At 43.7% G+C, this 20,333-nt stretch overlaps 2 pseudogenes; one reads left to right on the forward strand and one right to left on the reverse strand.

Annotated features, from left to right (window-relative positions):
• The first annotated feature begins 928 nt into the window (after window positions 1–928).
• Window positions 929–3,231, forward strand: LOC126519776 (uncharacterized; annotated as a pseudogene).
• A 14,976-nt stretch (window positions 3,232–18,207) lies between these two features.
• On the reverse strand, window positions 18,208–19,428 carry LOC126516681 (uncharacterized; annotated as a pseudogene).
• Window positions 19,429–20,333: the final 905 nt, after the last annotated feature.

Here is a 20,333-nt window from a genome sequence, read left to right on the forward strand (position 1 = left end):
CTGCTGCCCTTGAAACAATCGCACAATGAAAGACGGCGTGACAACGATGGCTTGGCTTGGATTGGATCACTGCAAGGCTCTGCTTTGCAAAGGGGCTATAACGCATCAACGTGCATCTACGCAAATTTAAATAGATTTTTAAAGCATTTTATTATTACACAGTGAAATATTTACTTATTATGGGAATATGCATTGTTCGATTTTCGCGTTTTGGGTTTCTGCTAACGCTTTTGGCACTTTAAGGGCAGAAAATTATAGCCTCTGAGATTACTGTTACTACATGGCGGCTGTGACTTACTGTAGCTTTCGTATACTCGCTTTCAGCGCACGCGGGCACCAAAAGCATAGCCTTTGAGATTTGTTTTTGTTGCCTAGCGAGGGTCAATGCTCCGTCGCGCACAAGCGATAGTGCCATCGCCAGCACCATGAGTGACTATATATATGTAGCGCTTCTTTTTTTCTGTGCGTTTGCTACCTTTGTATGCGTAGATATTTACTTCGTCTGTCCCGGCGCCCAATTCAAGCTTGAGCTCGGAGCGTGGTCGGCGCGGTCACTTAATTTGAAGTTTGCCAGAGCATGGTAAGTGCATCTATGCTTAGTGGTCCTCATATTAATATTTATGCAAAGCGCTGCCGTTATTTGTACTATTTATTACCCTTCGTTGACGGGCTAGCAGGCGCACGTGCGTTAGGGTCTATCCTTTCTGTAGCCTTGCATGTCACCGGGTGGGGGGCTCATGTCTTTGAGCAAATAAATTATTATTATTTAACCTGTCGCGCTGCAGCTAATCCGCCTTGACAACGATTAGCGTGCATGTGGCCCAGCCTGTCTGGGATGGTCTAGAGCGATAGCTGAAATAGTGTACCTTTTTTTAAAATGTATAGTTGGGTTCTTTGTTTTAATGTGCGCATAGTGACATCATTTCAGATGAATGCAATTGTGGAGTTTACTGCTACAGAGGAAGTCGAGGTTGTGCCTTGAACGTGGGTAAATGGTGACAAATGTCTGCGGCCAAAAGTGCCATCAGACAGAGCCACAAGAATGGTTGGACGCGCAACAAAACCAGATGCGGGATTCCTCTCCAGATGCGTGAAAGGTGTATTCCGTGAGTATTCGCTTGACTATTATGTGTACTGTGACTATAAATTCAAACGCCAGTTGCGAAGTTATAGTGCATTGCTTTGTTCGGTTTGCAAACTTACCTGCATATGTGCATGCCAGTGGGTTATTTCACTCTAAAATTTTTACTTTGAACTGCTCCATGCATGTTTAGAAACAGCTGACTCCAAAGCGATTGCACGTAGCAGTCGTTGTCATCACTTTACTGTCCGCGTTTCAATTAATTTATGTTAATGGTACATGTAATTGTGTGCATAGTTTCGGCCTTTTAACTATTGTCAATGCACTATACCTCAGGCACATATGAAGGTGGCCGTGCAAAGTTGGAAGAGGCCCTGTTCAGGTCCGATTTATCGGAATCTGATGCTGGTGGAAAGCGGAAGAGAATTAAGCCTTTGCGCTACAGTTCGGAATCTGATTCCGAATATGACCTTCCGCGCGCCCCCTTGCAGCTTTCCATGCAGCACAAGACACGTAAGACTTTTGTTTTCGTATTTTACCCTGGTCAAGTTGCTACTTTCACTGGCACTAGTGTGTGGAAAAGTGATTGCCAGGTGGTGCACTAGATAAGGATCCAGTAACATGAGCAACTTAGAAAATTTTAAATGGTGGCCCTAAGCTTATAAAATTGGCATATTTTTTGTTGGCAGACCATTTGGTAGTTGTTTTCAATGTGAGGTTTCATTGGTTTTTTTCAGCTTGCAGAGTCCCAAAAAAGCGCAGAATGGAGCCTCAGCAAGGAAATTCAGAGATGACGTCACTGCCAGGTAGCATATCAGCTCATTGCCAGCTAGGTGTCGTTTGATTGCACTGACCCTCTGTTTCTGCAGGTTCTAGTCGGGAGACACCTGCTCTTCCTTTCGAAAATGGGAATGAGGACGAAGTCAGTCTAATTAGGGATTGTGTGGCTGAGATGGCGCAACAGTCTCAAGGTAAAAAGGTTTTCCCAATTTCATGGCATTTTGTTCTGTCTTGCTTGCGCACGTTCAGAACCGAGTTGCATAACAAACACTGCAGCTATTATCGCAGGAGCTGAGAGTCAGCAGCATTTGGATGCCAGCCCCAGTGCCAATTGTAGTACTTACTTTGCCTATTTCTCACAGTTCCAACACACTTTAGGGGGGCTTGCTCATTAATTGCTGTGTCGCACTTTCCAGGTTGTCGACAAACCTCGGGGACAGCCCTGAGCTGTGCTGGTAAGTTTTCGAACAGCAGTACTCTGGCTTACTTGTTTAATGCTGTTTTCCCTCTTACAGAGTTTCAGCGGCGGGTTATGACCAGTTTAAATATCGTAAGGCACAATCAGGCTGAAATTATACAGATGCTGACAGTAGCCCTACAAAGAAATAGTCCTCCAGATTCAGAAACTTCGAACACTCCTGAGCCAGTGCTGCGCTGCCCACTGGACAGGTTGCGAGAGGTCCTCGATTTCAATGAAGAACTGACTGAAGGAAAAAGTGAAGCTCTGGTATGGTTCAGTAAGACATTTCGTTTCAGATGCTAGCGTCTCGGTTTTGTTGAATATTTGCATATGTACAACCTGTTTCGAAAAAAGTGTGCCAGTGAATGACCAACTTTCGCTCCACTTGTTTCAGTGCATACAATTTTCGTCTTGTTTGCATTCATAGATACATGTGCTCAGTGGCCCTGGTATTTGCATCTGTGTAAACGCATTTCACTGCCACACCTACATCTCAGAAGATATGCTATGAACTTGCATGCTAGCTGAGAGTTACACACATGTCCTAAATTTCTTCCAGGTTCTGGACCTTATGGGTTATGCAACAAGAACCCTGAATACAACTATTAAGTCAATGATGGCGTATATAATGAGTGATCAGGTTGCGTCTGAATTTAGTATGGACGGCCGCGAAGGCAAGGTTCGATTTAGGGACCTGAAGCTCGTCAAAGTTCTGTTCTGTAAGTGTACGTATTCACATCTGGTAGAAATTGACTGTTCCTTGAAACTTAAGGCGCGCCCATTTCTTTTAGCGGCTGCTCGGCGGACACGCCACCACAAAGACTGCACGGTAGACGACGTGCTCTACCACATAAAGGAGTGGCTGCGCAGGGCAAAAGAAAGGTGTGCAGCCACTGCGAAGAAAGACTGAAAGTGTATGTGAAATGGTTTTCTTTGAGCAAACATTTGGCAGAGGTTGAAGCTAACGCTTGAAATGGTGTTTAATTATTACTTGTCTGTTTATTTCAGATGCTGTACAGAAACCAGACGATACTTCCGTGCAGGACCACGATGGTGCTTAACTAGCTCTACAAAAGTGGAAAATAAAGTCTTGTTCAAATGTGGAATGTCTTCCTTGACTTTTACTAAAGCTTTACTAGACCTGTTTGGCTGCACATAGTGATTGAGGATTCAAAATGAAACGGAATAAGAATTCTCCACTTGTAGCATGCAATTGTATAATTATATGCAAATTTGAACACAGTACACTACTTCCTGTTTTAAGAAAAAACATACCAAAAAATGTACGCAGGAAACATACAAGACAGGAAAGAGGCTGGACAGACAGGAACCAGCCTCATTCCAGTCTTGTGTACGTTTCCTACGTGCGTCTTTTCATTTTTTTTAAGTGGCTTCAAATGGGCGCTTATCTATTCTGCTAGTGTGTACGTTTCCTACGTGCGTCTTTTCATTTTTTTTAAGTGGCTTCAAATGGGCGCTTATCTATTCTGCTAGTCGTCCACAAGCATTTTTTGAAAGCACACTTCATTTATATGACCCACTGATAGAAAAGAAACGTACTATAATACTACGATGTTAAAGTGGGCAGATTATATATCAAGTTGGAAATATATTTATTTTGCTTTTGCAAAGGATAGACTGTGTCCGACAGAGAATAAAAACAAGCAAACATAATATGAACAGACAAATTTCCGGCAATATTTTACGTTAGTTTACATAATTATGTTAACTAGTGTATGTATCCTGGACATGCCTATTTACGGACAGCCAGCGGACGTTCAAAACTGGATGTCCCATGGACATCCCATTGGGATATCCTTCGGACATCCAAACAGGATATGGACTTCTCCTGGATATACTAATGGACGGACGTTGGGACTTATGGCGGACGTCCCACGGATATCCGTGGTTACTTGGGAAGGTGCTGCATTGTGGTACAGCGCGAGGGGGAGAACATCTACAAAGCAGAATTGCTCCTTCCGGTCGCCAACGGGCCGGCCTGTGGTTTACCACACTGCCTGCGTGGCGCTGCAAGGCTTGCGTGCCTTCGTTTGCCGACCGAAATGGTTCGGCGGTGCGCATTGCCCGTCTTGCGGCGGCGTCTGCTTGCGCGTTTTGGCGATGCGGACCGCATGCTGCGCAATTAAGACACAGGATTCAGCTACGTGATAGCGCCGTACGTGCTTTCGTTGACATGATCAACACTTGCACAAAAGAAAAGAAAGTTTATTTCGTCCGTTTTGTAACCACAAAAAAGAAAAGAAGCAGTCACAGGCCTGTCCTCGTGCAACATTTGAACGAGGTCTTTCTATTTTGTTGGTTCGCCCCTAGCAGCGAATACGGCGGCCATTCTGCGTGGCAAGCTTTCGTAGAGGCTATCGCCCAAGGAAGAAGGCGCTAGCTTCTCTCATTCTTGAAGAGCCGCCCACAGGTTGTCCGAAGAACACCTGTGGAGCGGCCGACGACACGGGGCCTTCTTTATTTCAGCCCATAAATTCTCAATAATATTAATGTCCGCACCTTGCGGAGGCCAGTTCAACACCATCACACAGTTGTCTTCCAGCAGGCGAGTCACGGATGCTGCGGTGTGAACTGGGCTCCGGTCGTGCTTGAAGTAAAACAAGCCGTCCTTAAATGGCCAACCAGGGCGTACGGCATAAGGACGGTGTCGAGGAGGTCTAAGTATGCTGCGGCATTAAAGCGGCCGTCCAGGCGTACAAGCGGACCCAAGCTGTCTTTGTAAATACACCCCCACACGTTGATGCTACATCGGCCGCAGCTTGCAACACGGTGCAGATTTGGGGTGTCGAACCTGGCTGAAGGAAGCGGAAAGAACACAAGACATTATTTACTCCACTGCGATTAATGACCGCGACGATAGGGGTCCGGCTCTTGAATGTTGGCAGAATGCACTGCCTTTAGAGACCATTTCTACGAACTGCTTGTGTCCAACCCGCGAAACAAGGCACTGGTGAAAAGTTTTTTGGCATGCGCTCTCTCCTCGCGGTAGCGGAGCGCACGGAATATAAAACCTAGTTTTTGATGAAAACGCATACCTAGCCGCCACATACCATCTATCCAATCTATCATGCGCTACGGGAATGTAAAGAATGATAAACGTTGGCGGATTTTTTTTAGTGAAGCTGTGTAACCCACGAATTTGTGAAGGAGTCCACCTGCCTCGTGCTTCGTGTCCTCCACGCTCGCTGCTGCTGGTCCCATTTTGATGTAAACGCGCTCTCGTCCGTAAAAAGGACATTCTGTCACTCTTCCACTGTCCAGGACTGATGCTCCTGTGCAAACAGCAGCCTTTTGATCCTGTTTTCTGAAGAGATGAAGGGCTTAATCGCCGCCACACAACTACGAAGGCCACTTGTGTGAAAGTTCTCGCGTACAACTTGTGTGCTGGCTGCTGGCCCCAGGTCGTTTCGTATTTCTTTCGCCGTCATCTTCGGGTTTCGTCTCGCTGCTTCAACTATACGCTCGTCGTCAGAGTCGGTCCTCACCTTAGGTCGGTGTCCTTTGGGCAGATTTGTCAAGCAAGCATCCGTCCTGAAAGCACGCACAATCCTGCTCACCGACGAGCGGGGGCGCACGGTCATATCGGCGATTTGTTGCTGCGGTAAACCTGCGGCAGACAGTCACAATCTGCATCCGTTCCGAGATGGGTATGCCTGGCATTGCTGCTGGTGTCTGAAACGGAAGCGCGTCTTGTGTTCGCCATATATAACTACCTGTGGCGCGGCTTCTGCTGACGTCAGTACGACAAACAATGCCGGGTGTTATCATTTCGAAGCTGAATAAAGAAGGCAGTTTCTCGTCGGCTACTCCACAGGTGTTCGCACGAAATAAGCTATTCTTTTGTGCAGATGTTTATCATATCTACGAACGCACACAAGGCGCAATCTCGCAGCTGAATCCCGTGTCTTGCTTGCACAGCATGCGTGCCGCATCGCCAAAGCACGTGCAATGAGAGCATCGTCTGCTCGCGCAGGTGTGCACCGTCGAGCCATTTCCGTCGGCACACGAAGGCGCGCAAGCCTTGCAGCGCCACACTGGCAGTATGTTAAACCACAGGCCGGCTCGTTGGCGACCAGAAGGAGTAATTCTGCTCCGTCGATGTTCTCACTCTCGCGCTATGCCACAATGCAGCACTTTGGTTCTATGGGCACCCACGAGCGGCGCTGCATGTAACGACGGCCACGCGCTCCGAATGTCCTATTTCAATCCGTGAGTACTGTACACTGTGGTGCACACCTTACGTCTTAGAAGCCAGAGAGTGACTTGAAATTGAAAATTATTTTAAAAATGTAAAATTGTGGTTTCTTCAATCTACTTGCCAACGAAGTATGCTAGTAGAGGTAGGGATACGTTCAATGCAAAGAACTGAGAGCATCTGAGTAGAACACTTGTTCATCAATTGGCGGATGTGAACATATAGTGTTAAGCAAAAGCTCCTTAGTTTCATGGATTCTGTAGACATAATTCTTCTGGACTTAAGATAGAGTGCGCAGTGAGGTGATGTATTATTCTTCCTCGACACAAATGTAGTTGTTTTAAGATGAAGATTCTGTAAGTGCGATACTTTTTCTTACTTTAGTGCATCTTAACCACTTCAGTAGGAAAAAAAGCTTTGGTTTCAGGTAGTTGGTTCATTGTGCATATGCATAGTCGCATGCAAAACCCACGTGCATGGAAGGGATATATGAAACAGGATGGTGCCATTCTCAGTTTGTTTTGCTTCTTTGTCTTTTTTGTGCACTTCCCTGCTGACTTATGCTTATGTCTCCTTTGATGCCTCATATTCATCCCAGCTGATTTTTTGAAGCCATGCTATACTACAGTTAGATTGCTTATTCAGCAACTCACAATAATTGATCATGTTATTATGCAAGCTGCTCCTCAGAAGTATAGCATTCTTACCGTAATGGGAATGAAAAGCTACCATATATGACAAGAAATTTGATGCACAAGATTTTAATGCCAATGCTCCTTGCAGTTTTATACTCATTTGCTACACACTAGATAATATTGTAAACTTAATTTTATTTATTCGCGAGAAAGTGTAACGGATTAATTCCAACAGCACCAGGAAACTACTTTCGTGAGGAGGCCAACCGAATAGGTAATATAATACGTCTCTGTACTGGTTTGAGACCGGGCAGGATATTGTTGCAGAACCACAAGACACACTTAAAAACAATGGGGTGCACCCTATGCATGAATAACTTTTATGTAAAATATAAGCAGAGCGAGCTAGACCTGCTGCCTTACATGAGAATATACAACACATTTCTAAATTCACTGTACTCTCAGTCAAGAACATCCATATGTTTTACAGGATATTATCAAATGAGCTGCAGTCTTAGAATATGGCACACAAAAAAGTTTCTTGCACAATTTGTCTACATTACCAGCCCCATGCATAGCAGCTCATCTGGTAACCTTTGCCATTTAAGTGCACGCGTTTTGTGCCAGAAAGGCGTTTGCTGGCCAGTAATGTGGCGTATATTTCTCTTCAATCACAGTGTCAATACTTTGTGAGTTTTCAAGTTTGTGTTATGGTTAACTTTCAGTTGTATAGTTTATTTTTGAAAAGAAGGAACCAATTGAAATTAAAAGATATTTAGACACTGTAATACTGATGAAACTACAGAATATACTTGTTTTATTACAAGATGTGTTCTAAATTTTATGGACATCATTGTCATCTGATTTTATGTGTTTGTCAGTATGTTTCTCAAATTATTCAGTTTGCCTTGTGACTGATCAATAAAGTTTTTGACCTTTTAAGAGAAAATGTTTCATGTAAGTAACTCAGCGACTACAGATTACTCCCATTCAAGTGCGGAAGCTGCTTATGAAGAAATAAAATATTCCCCACATGTAAGTATTGCGAATCCCTTCTAACGTGACCATGGATCTACATCGTGCTTTCACACTATTGGGAAGAGTACTAGCACTCTGTTTTTAAGGAGTACAAGCACTCTGTTTGGGGGAGTAGAAACATTCGCCTTGGAGGAGTAGAAGTACTCGGTTTGTAGGAGTAGAAGCACTCGATCCGCGGGAGTACTATTACCCTTGTGGGGAGAGTATTGGCACTCTGTGTAAGAGTACTAGCACTCCCTGTGGGGAGAGTATTAGCACTCTGTGGAAGAGTACTAGCACTCCCTTGCGGTGGAGTAACAAAACTCTGTCAGGAGGAGTTGCCCTACTCTCTCTCAAAGAGGGTCGATCTACTCTCGAAAAGAGAGTGAAATATGGGACAAGCAGTTACTCCCTCAAAGAGAGTGCCCGGAATTCTCTTTGTTCTTAGAGTGTAGATGTGTTTTTTCCTGATCGAGATGGGGTAACTCAATATAGAACGATTTCTAAATAGTTCTGGCCTAGTCGTTCCGGAATCGCACTTGCGTAGACGGCCCTGAACTCGCCTAGGCAAACCCTACAGGCGTACCGACGACCTTTCACAATTGCGAATACATGCTCGTGATCCATGCTCGTGATTTACGGGAGTACAAACAGAAACCCGCGAAAACAGATATAAGTGCTAATGTAGAAGAAATGACGAAGCAAACTTTCCATTTAGTACGTCCATTTCCATTTAGCAAAAGTTCATTTAGTACATCTCAAGTGCTTGAAAACATGCTTGAATTATACGCGGTATACGGGTTTTGACGATCGCGGCAGGTGGCATGGCATAGTATTTCTCAATCGTTCTAACATCGTGGTTGCGGAGTCTCCGGTACGCAAGCGGCCATGAACGCGGCTAGATACACGATATATTTTCGGCAAAATTGAACAGCACTTAAAAGTAGTGTGGGAAAAAAAGAAAATAAGAAAATGAAAAAAATTTCAGCGCTTACCGCAAATTCACTAGTCGCGCGTGCAGGGAGGTGCACCAAATAGTTAACGGTCTCGGCTGCCTATATCATGCATCGTAGAAGTCTCCGAACCATGCAGTAAAAGACCACTACAAAATCAAGACAAGATTATTGGACCCCTTTTATGTGTCAGCTAAACTAAGGGGCCACACCAGGACAGGTACAGTAATTTGCTCTTTATGTATTTCCATACAGCAAAAAATAAATTATGTGGAAAAAAACTGCTCTTGTTCGCAAGTAATGTAAAACTGGTACAAGGGTAGGAAAAAAGAGAAAAAGGCAATGTGAGAAGCACACGCAATGACAGGACCGATAAAGACAATGAAATGTGAAAAGCTTGTGGAAGTATTACTGCTTGGAAATCAGTATTAAAACAGACACACGAAATGCAGCGTATCTTAAGGCACACAGTGGCTTCTTGACACGATTTCTGACCAACTATATGCATCATAAAATAAATTTTCATCGGACAATGCAGAACTGCTCGCAACGCTTGGTGAACAAGTTCACAAGAAAGTGAAAGAGAGAAAAAAACTAACTGCAGAGTTGAATTTTGAAAATGCAAAGGAAAATGGTGGATTACTTGTCTTCTTTGTTGTGACATGAATCTAGCTGTGCGCACGAGCAGACAAGGGCACTGTGAAACAATTCGCAAGGCACTTGTTCTAAGGTCTTGGTACAGCGAAGAATGCATAGCCACTTAACCCGCTAGGAAACATAATTGATGTTCCAAGATTCATTCTAAGCGCATTAGTACCATTCAGATGACGGCTTAGAGCAGAAGATTATAACTGCTGCTGTCTAAAACGTGCAAAAGGCACCCAAAGGGCTAATGGTGATATGTAAAATTTGCCAGCGCTTGGATGTTGTTGGCCGACTCGAGTGCAACAACACACATACAACTGACCACCCAAAGCTCCTCATCACTAACAGTTTACGAGGAAGCCCCAAGCTTCAAGCCAAACTACAAATTTCACTACTCAAATATGGTAGAAGGTCGGTAAATTAAAACTACTTACACAGAATGGCTGGTTAAATGGTACAACATGCTCTTAATTGGGTTCATATTTAAACAACGTAAAAGCACTTTCCTTAAACGGAACCAAAATGTGTGCAACTCCTTATAAATGAAACCGCAGAATCAGTATCTAAATGATTCTTTTTTCGCGAAGAGCCAGGATCTGCAATTTTTTTGCAACATCTGTCTTCCGTGCAGAAAGTTACTCTTAAGAAGTGGCAGCATAAAATTTTGAATGCCATACACCTTGTCATTTTCCTACTTTTTTCCTATACTACGTTCACTTCTAATACTCAACATTTCTGACAACAGCATTAGGAGGGCGTATGACGAAGGGCTTCACATCTGTCTCGGTAAACGGAACCCACGTTTATCGAAACACATCTCTTCGGTACCTGGAGGTGCCATTTAACACGTTTCTACTGTATTCAATGAGAAACCCAGAAAGTATGTGAACCCTGAAATGGTCTGAATAATTAACTTTGTCGCATATGATGGAGGAGCTTAAGCTCCAGTGACTCAGTAGAGCTGAACTGTTATTTGCACTATTGATTATTTAATGAATGAAGACCTGAAATGCTGAGTCCACAGCTGTGTGGCCTCACGACAATGCATATCGCGATTTTCCATACTGCACCTGCTGGGCAACTTTAACACAGTTTGCATGGCTTTAGACTTCACTATATCCCATAATTCGAAGAATTATATCCCAGAATTCAAAGTGCATGTACACAGTAGTGAAAAATAATTTCGTCTGCTCTAAGTATCATCAGCTGTTTACAGAGCTGCGATACCAGCATGTATTGATGCTTCAGAATTTCAGGAACCTGGCTGTTTCATTAAAAACAATAATTTCCCAAATTATTGTGGCATTCTGCATACATCTATAGTCACTGGAATTAGAATTCATTTCCCAATGAAAATATTTATTGCATTTCTCTCGCAATTCAGCGCGAAAGTCGTAGTCAGACCTGAGCCGAAGCTTCCTCTTACACTGCAGAAAGAAAACAAGGCACGGCCTGGCTTAACGCTTTTGTGTGCTGCTTTATATAAGGCTACGTGTGGCAGCATTGGACAAATGAGGAAGCTGGTGCATCCCCTGAAGTGACCCACTGCTATTACGTTACTTAAAGGGGCCCTGAACCACTTTTTATTAAAGTGGAGAAAGACATATAAAGTGAAGATAGGCTATTTCATAAACACTTTGCCGCAAAAAGTACTTCAATGCTTTCAGCAGAAGCGGAGTTATCTGCAATCAAACACGGCCTCAGCTGTGCTCCCGTTCCTCCTCCGATGCCTTGAACTGCGAAGGCTACGGCGGAGACGTCACCGTGGCGCGCAGTTCAAATTCCCGATCTAGTGCCTATGGACGTCAGACTCTGCCCAGGCGGCGCTGCGGAAAAGGCCGTCACCAGCGACCCCATCGCAGCCTTGGCGCTAATTGAGTAGTGCAAAAACAGCTGTCCGCAAGCGAAAGTGCATAGGCCACAGTGGACCCACCGCTTTCGGTTGTGTTGAGGCATGGTTTTCTAAAGCTTCTTCCGCCCATCCACCCCCCGGAAAGGGAGGAAGCTCAGCAGGGCGAAGTACGTGTATAATATAAAAGAAGTCTCGGGTGTTATTTCGGCGTGCTGCAACTCGCAAGTACAGAGACCATCGTACGTCATCGAGTTCGAGGTAAGCACTCCGACGTCCCTTCTCCAGCGCCTAAATGTGTTAAATTTGGATACGCACATAATGTCAAAGCTATGAAATACATACACGATTAATTCAGTAAGCTGCGTAGCTTACGGCCAGTGGCACAAAGCTCGCATTGGCGACCCTCGCCTTTTCGGTTGCGTTCTCGCTTCAGCTCTCGCTTCCTGTGCGTTCGATCGTGTTATCGCGCACCTTTGAGTTGTCTTCCGTTTGTATTTACTGCAAATGTGATACGTACGTGTCCGCTTTCTCAGGGTACAGCCGAAGGCAAAACAAACCTAAAGGTGTTCACGAACAATATTTTGGGATTTATTTGTTTGCACTCATGTTAGCATTTGCAAGTTAAAACCGGAACGTTTAACATTCAAAACGTGCGTGCGCGATGCTGTGTGGATTGTGGGAGGTCCCGGTGTGCGCGATGTTTATCGCGCGTCTTGAGTCTGCCTTTAGCTGCTTACTACGTGTTACGCGGCGCGCGCCGCGGTCAGAGATTGCTGAGCTTCGTAGTCCGTGGGAACGGGACTCTAGCTCGAGACAGCTGTAAATTAACTAAAGGAGACCTCGTGAAGCGAGGGTTTTGAGACTTCAGGGCACGGTTTGAGAACGTCGTTTCTCCGAACACGCCGAGTGCGCATCGTGCGATAATTAAACCGCATTTACTCCGGACAGTCCGAGCTCCTCAGATCAGCGACATATACAGGATGCCGAGAAAGCGGCTCGCGAATATCACTCAAAGTATGATTAATTAACCTGTAGCTGCTCGCCACAGCACGATTCTTAGTGCACTGTGCGTGTAGACATCTTACCTAACGGATTTGAAACTTTCTTGCGGCAAGCGCGAAGGGTGTCGCCTATCTCATGCCGCAGCCGTCTATGTCTGTTCGTTCATCCAAGCGGAGGGCGAATGCACGACTACGACGAGAAATTGAATATCAACCGACAGGGGAGCGATTCGCGAGTTCCTTTAGTAATGTCAATAAGTTCCTCTAGTAATGTCACTCGATAAAGTGTTGCAGGGCCCCTTTAAAGCCAGCTCATGTAGCTCATCTGGCGTTATGAAACACATGCACACACAGCCTGAGTGCTTGTACACTAAATATACTATTGTGTGCCTGCATGCACTTAATTGTGCCTTGCAGGTCACATTCTTTTACTAATCTGCGAACACTGCATTTCAGCTTAACTCTGACCGTTGCATTGCAACCGCAAAGTGCTCCTGCAAGGCTGGGTGCCATGGTGCATGTAAGGACGCTGCAGCTGTAGCTGTGTGCATAAATGAACAACAGCTGCCTTCATGCACAGAGCAGCCACAGACATGGGGCCATCCAACAAGGCCGAACACTGATGCCAAGGAGTCCATTGAGGAACTATTTGGCAGTAAGTTCAATCTGTAACTTGTTATGCTTGAGAATACACTTTTTTCTTCATTCATTAAGCAGTCCTTACCTACTTTGCTAGTGGATTTATGTTTAACCTTTTTGATCCAGGTGACAAAGAGGTGTTCCTAGGTGGAGTAAGCCCATCAAGAGTGGCACCTTCATATGCATGGGAGCACTTTTCCGCAATTGAATCGCCGCACACCCAGATGCAAGAGATTGCTGCTCTCAATAGAGTTGATAAAGAGGTGAGGTGTGTGCTTGAGAGCTTACTTGACGATGCGTCCAAGGCAGCAGAACTGTCACGCCTACAAGGAGTGTGCACCTGGGACAAATGCATGCCTATTTATAGTGTAATGGCATCCAAGCTTAAGGCGCCAACCATAATCACCCTTGCACGTCGCCGACAAGTGGACTATATGTCAGTCGCTGAGAGAGACTTCTTCTTTTCTAATGTGGTGTGCACCCAGAAAGATGCTGAAGAAATTGCTCTCAGCACGGTGAAACAGGCTGGATGTGGAAGGTATACCTCCTCATGCTCTTATGTTGGCAAATTTTAGCAAACAATATCTTTGTGTATGTCTTGTCTATCGGTAATTGTGGCACAGATCAGCATGCACAAAAAAATTTTAGTATTTCAAGGCCTGTGCTTTTTATGTAGGTGGCACAAGGAGCGAGGAATACGTTTGTCGAGCTCTATTGCCCATAGAGTTGTGGCTCGCAGACTGCCACTTGAGACCCTTGGGCAAGAGCTGCTCCGCAGGAAGCCATTCAGTGGGAAGGCAGTATTGCACGGTAACACAAACAGTCGGAATGTTTACTATTGTTTGCACAAGCTTACGTTTACGCAGAGTTTTTCTTAACATTATTATTGCTCCTGAATGCTTTTCATACTTCAGGGATAAGCACAGAGGCTGAGGCAAGGAAAGTTTTTGAGCAGAAAGCTGATCAGTCAGTTGTCGAGGTGAGTTATGCATGTGGAGGCTTCCTCCTGACAATAGCTGTTGAAATATTTGACAAATATATTCTAGCAAACCCGAAATGAAGAAATAAATTTTTCTGTATCCCCAAATGCTTTATATAACAGGAATACTGAACGAGAATTGGGCTTTATAGATCAAGTGAGCTTTACATGTACTTATGTTTGTGAAGACCTGGCGTTTCAAATGACGTAGTTTATAGTAGATGACTTATTGTCGTGTTAGTATGCCGGATAGTTATTCAGTATGGGTTACATCAGCAGACATGAGTTCTTGATAAGTTAACATCAGTGGCTGTGTCATTTTTCACCAGACAAGACTTGGCTTCACCAGTAACTGTGTGCTTTCACATAGGTACTTTAGGAGATGGCGTGACATCACAGCATATACTCCTTTTTTTCTGATCTCGTTCTTTTTTCCACAGTTCAGTAGCGCAGTGGGGTAGAGCGCAATGATTCAAGTCAATTTTTGTAGCCTGCATGCTAAGAAGTCAGAACTTTCAGACTGACTCCAATCAAATAAGTGAATTTTATTAGCCCGACATTTTGGAGCGTCAGGTGCGAGGATGATTGCTTCTGCGCCGTGAAGACGGGGCAAGTCAAAAACCTGCTGAGACACTTGAAGCTCCATAGACCCGGATATACAGTTCACATATGAGCGCGAACAGACCGGATCGTTCCCATTCTTAGATGTACAAGCTACATGAGCAGACGGCATTCTAAAAATTTCAATCTACCGAAAACCAACCTACATGGGCTGCTACCTTCACTTCGAATCCAACCATCCAGCAAACCCAAGGCAGCTGTTGTAACTTATTCATTCAAAAGAGCTGAAACTCATTCCCCATCAGACTCTGCTAAAAAAAAAAGAAAAGAGAACGGTTCTCAGTGAACTTACAAGGAATGGCTGCACAGAGGAATTCATTGGAAATACAACCCGACAACAAAAAAGAAGAAACAAGCTACGGGACCCTCAACCGTTGACGTCTCCCCTACCTAGCCCGGGAACGAGTGTCCATCCCGTACGTCAAAGACACCAGCGAAGCTCTCTGCCGAATATTGAAAAAAGAAGGCCTCAAAGCTGCGCACAAACCGATAAACACTTTCATTATCTTCCTCCCTAAACCAGAAGATCGTCCACCAAAAGAAAAAGCTCAAGAGCTCAAGACGTCTACAAAGTCAGCTGTGCCGACTGTCCGGCGTCGTACATCAGGGAAACCGAAAATCTAACAGAAAGAATCAGACAACACGAGAATGACGTCAAAACATTCAACAGAATATACAGCGCCGTCGCTAACCATTCTGAAGACGCCTACCACAAAATTGCTTTCCAAGAAACCCAAATCCTTCAAACAGAGACGAATTCGCGGAAAAGACTACTGCTGGGGTCATGGCGCATTCAGAATATGGGGAGGTGGGGGGGGGGGGGGGGGAGGGGTCAAGGCAAACAGCGTGAAGGGCAACCCTCGGTGTATATCCATGGCCTTGGCGACATGGTGAAAAGATGAAAAGGACGCCCAGCCAGCTAAATCCCCGCTCGAGGTCACCAAGACCAAAACGTCTGCGCTCTCCCGTGCCCGTCCCCTCCGCCTCCCGTCAAGGGCACTCTCGCGGGTCAAGCTCCCCCAGCATCAGTCATCCCAGCCGACCAGCGCCGCTGCAGCCATCCCCCCTTTCTTCCCGATTGTCAAGTGTCTCCTCACCTTCCCTACTCTCCCCTCCTTTTTATGAAAGACGCTTTAAAAGCTGTACACCACCCCCCAAGGATACCCCCTAAAGTAGCCGAATAGGCTCCCAAATTTCAGGCTAATAAAATTAATTTATTTGGTTGGAGTCAGTCTGAAAGACCTAATCAATTCCCGAACCGGACAGGTAATTCTGTTGAAATGTTCAGCAACATGCTGAAAAATCCTATGCAATCATTTTGGTGCCTCTGGAAAACTGTCCTAGTAAAAATGATGGACGTACATTTCAACATGCTCAAAACATTGGTATATTTTTTCTGTATAAGCTGAATTGCCATAACCTTAAGCCTCAGCAATGGTTCTCCTAGCAATTTTCATCACATTGCGATATAAACAAGGACATATTTACCATCAGGGTATTATTCCAGAAAGTAACCTCTCATTTTTCAGGGCTCAGTACTAACAGTAAGTGCATTGCTTGTGTAGATGCAGTGAAATGTCAGAATTAAATGAGTATCTGCCTTCCGAAAATATATGCTACAGTTTTCCTTTACTTTTTATAACCTTATTTTCTCATTGCACCTTATTAAAGACAAAGTAGCAATAGCTGTGCTACAACTGTGCATGAATTTATTTCAACTGATTTGTAATTATTGCCTCTGCACTGAGAATGAAATGCCAGTATGCATGGAATGTTGTGTTACCATGTGAGATCTAACTGCAGGTTGGACTAATAGTTAAATTGAGTCAGCCATGGCTGTGTGCCAGCCCTGATGGACTGTTCAAGGATGGTGAGGAGACTGTGCTCGTCGAGATAAAGTGCCCCTTTTCAAGAAAAGACAGCGTGCTGATTGATGCTGACATTGAAATTAGCTTCATCAGCTATATCTTTTATGAAGGTGGCAAACTAACGCTGAAGAAGCGCCACCAGTATTACACGCAAGTGCAAATTGCAATGTATGTGACGAATACGAGCAGATGCTTCTTTTTGTGTACACGTCTGTGCAGAGCACTGTTATTGTTGTACAGCGAGATGAAGCATTTCTTGCACAGTCTGTACCTGTTCTTGAACACTTTTATTTCAACTTTTACATTAAGGAACTTCTTCATGAATAAAGATTGTTTATTACGCTAGTGTAGCTGTAGATATTCTTGCAAAAATATGCAGCAAGACAGAACTGAAAGGTAGTTAAGGTGTGCTTTATTATTAAATGCTTTATCAGGAATCACAGGTGGTATTGGTAGATCCTGCTTCTTTATATGTATTGTTTCTACTACATAAGTCCCTATTGAAATATTCTCATATTATACGAGACAGCAATACTACTCGGAAGGACTGTGTAGAGCACTTGTTTCCGGATAGTAAGTTGCAGTGATAAAATTGAAGATGCCAAATACAATGTGTTGGCGAAGTATAACCAAAAAACCGGTGTATCTGCGAGTATCACATTTTACATTGACCTAACTGTGCTTTTAATTATATAACTCTTGTGATTTGTTTGCTTAAAGGTGTTTGTCACTCAATTACTGCAAGTTGCAATGACTGCATGGTTGTCTCTTTCTTTATGTGGGGTGTACACAATGCACAGCATGGATGCTTTGTAATTTAACTATGGTGTTTTTCCCTGCCATCTTGTTTATATCACCATAGAGTGTAGTAAGAACGCTCACAATATATGAAGTTTTTCTGTTATATTTGTTCTCTTAGCATGTGCTTGATATTAAACGCTGGATTGTTGCTTTCGCTTGTCAAATTTTACCCATGGATTTGTAAATAAATTTGTTGTATTTGTAACTCAGCCCTAGTTCTCTATATTCACATAAACATCCCAATTCACAGAATCGCTGTTTAATCTGGGTCATATGTGGTAGCATGCAGAGGGAATACGACAGCAAAACAAAAACAACTTTGTGTCTGCCAAGTTCACCTTGCCTGTCACAATAGATTTGTATCAACTAGCTGAAAAAAAGTTCACAGTGCATGCGTTAGGGCAGTTCGCACGATAAGTGCACAAAGATATCGTGCTAATGCATACTGTGTATCGCGTTGCTTATGCCTACTGTGCACTACTGTTGGGCTCGTTTTCAGTGACACTTGTCTACAACGAATAAAATATTTATTACGGCAAATTCGCTCAATAAACATTGCTGCAAGATACAGTGGTCTAAAATTATAAAGTACAACAAGAACAATAATAACTGACTTAACATACTTGAGGCATTGTTTCCAACTTAATACTCACATTATTACAGCAGTGTACTTAAAGAACAGAAATATACGTAGTGCTCACATTATTGCAGCAGTGAACTTAAATAAGAAATGTGCAGGCACTACGAAGTGGGATGATTTTGTTTATCCTTCTGGCACTGCTACTGCAGTTTGTAATAAGTTTGTAAACAATAAAGGATACAAAAAATGGTAATGGAAGAACAGCATGTAAATAAGCTTCAGATGCACTATCTGTTTGCAAGCTTTGCCAAGGACTAGAGCAATATAACCAAAAGTATGAACAAGAAAATGTTTCTCTGTACGTAGCCATTGTAGGGGCTTTTAATTATGCACTATTCGTTATGACAAAATCATGTGTGGTTGAAGGTTTGCTAAAACGCAGCACATGTGAAATACGTGGTCCGTTGCAGGAATCAGCGAAATTGGTATACGGTGATTTAAGATATTGTAATGCTTAATCCTCTTAATTGCCCTCTCCACATGTATGCGGACAGAAGCAACAGAGTAAGTCTGTTCCATTTCCTCAGGTGTGAAAGGAACATTGCTTCCTACTGAAAAAGGTGGCATTATGAGGACTACGCCTCTATCAGCAAGGGAAGTTCTGATGCCTGGAAAGCCCCTGTCAGCCAAAATTGTGTCTTGAGCTTCAATAAGGTTCAAAAAATTTGAATCTAATATAATATAAGGGTCTGAACATCTGCCACCATATGGTTTTGACTTGAATACCACCATTCCATTTGGAATGATAGCAACAAGAAATTTTAATGTGTAGGTTCCTTCGTATGCGGAGTAGAGCATGTGTTGCTGCCTTACCTCGGATGGGGTTTCAGTTTTCATTTCTGTGCAATCAATGATGAGTGTGCACTGTGGATAATTTACTTTAAAACAAGATGGCTGCGACAACGTTATGTCAGTTATTGGGGGCTTGTAAATCCAGTCCTTTGTTATTTCGGTCAGTGTGTGCAGCACAGTGTAGAATGCACGGGACGCAGTTTTCTCATGCACTCCAAAAAGAATAGCAACTGCAGAGAATATTCCCAGCTTCATTTTCATTAAAAACATTAGCAACTTATTTTCGACTGTAACATCACTACTCCTCTCCCTAACTGTTGGTAACAAACAGAGTAATAATGCAAACGCATTGCTGTCAACACCACACACTTCTTAGTGCATCTGGGCTGCCAATGATGTTGTGGAAGCCACCAAAAAAGCATGTTCTAGTGCTAGGGCCAACAGCAACACTCCGTAAAATATGCTGCTGAGTGACAACAGTTCCACTAGCACAATCCGCAGGAACAACCGTAAGACTTTGAGGGGAAAGCCCAGGATCAGGAATACCTCCTTCAGTGACAGGGAGAACTTCTGTTTCGATGCTGTGAATCTGCAAGCAAGGAACCACAAAGAAAAGAATTGGAGATACGTGGATTTGAAATCCCAAGAATTCATACAAAGCATACCTTAAATCTGGCAAACTTACATTTTGCATTTCAGCTGCAGCATGTTCTTGGGTTGTGCAGCTTGGTATAGTGCCTCTTGCACACTCGGCAGAAGTTGAAAGATCTGTACTTTGCCCAGTTGTAGCTGCAGCATCTACCTGGTGTGTTTTCTGCCATCTGAAAAGTAGAATGCTGAGGCATGTATGTGATGCACGTAGATAGTGAACAAGTGACACCATGATTTTTCAAGGAATATAGCACTGAAACACAAAATTCAAAAAAAAAAAGTTGAGCAAATTAGAACACACCTGTCTTTCCTTTTTTTCATTTCTTCAACAGGTTTGTTTATGTGCATAAGAACAAAAATCGAAGCATTTCAAATTGGTTCTTATTGAAAATGTCCTGAACACAAGACTTAAGTATTTCCTACATTTTTATGCATTTTATTGTAATGTTATTTCTCGCAACTATTTACAGAGAGTAAATCCTTCCATGGACGTTTTCGGGGCAACACGCAGAAAACGTTTTCTAAGGCAGCAAACAGCGTGCGAACATAACGAAAGTGCGCTTCCTACAGTGCCTGCGCGCCGCATCTTTCTGTCTCGCAGGAGCTCCAGCAGACGCTTCAAGCAACGCACGCGCACAAATAAATGTAAATAAACGCGAATTTTTTTTTACACACGTGCGTTACTTCGAAATTACTCATCGA

The sequence above is a fragment of the Dermacentor andersoni genome, chromosome 1, assembly GCF_023375885.2.
Source record: "Dermacentor andersoni chromosome 1, qqDerAnde1_hic_scaffold, whole genome shotgun sequence".
Classification (NCBI taxonomy): domain Eukaryota; kingdom Metazoa; phylum Arthropoda; class Arachnida; order Ixodida; family Ixodidae; genus Dermacentor; species Dermacentor andersoni.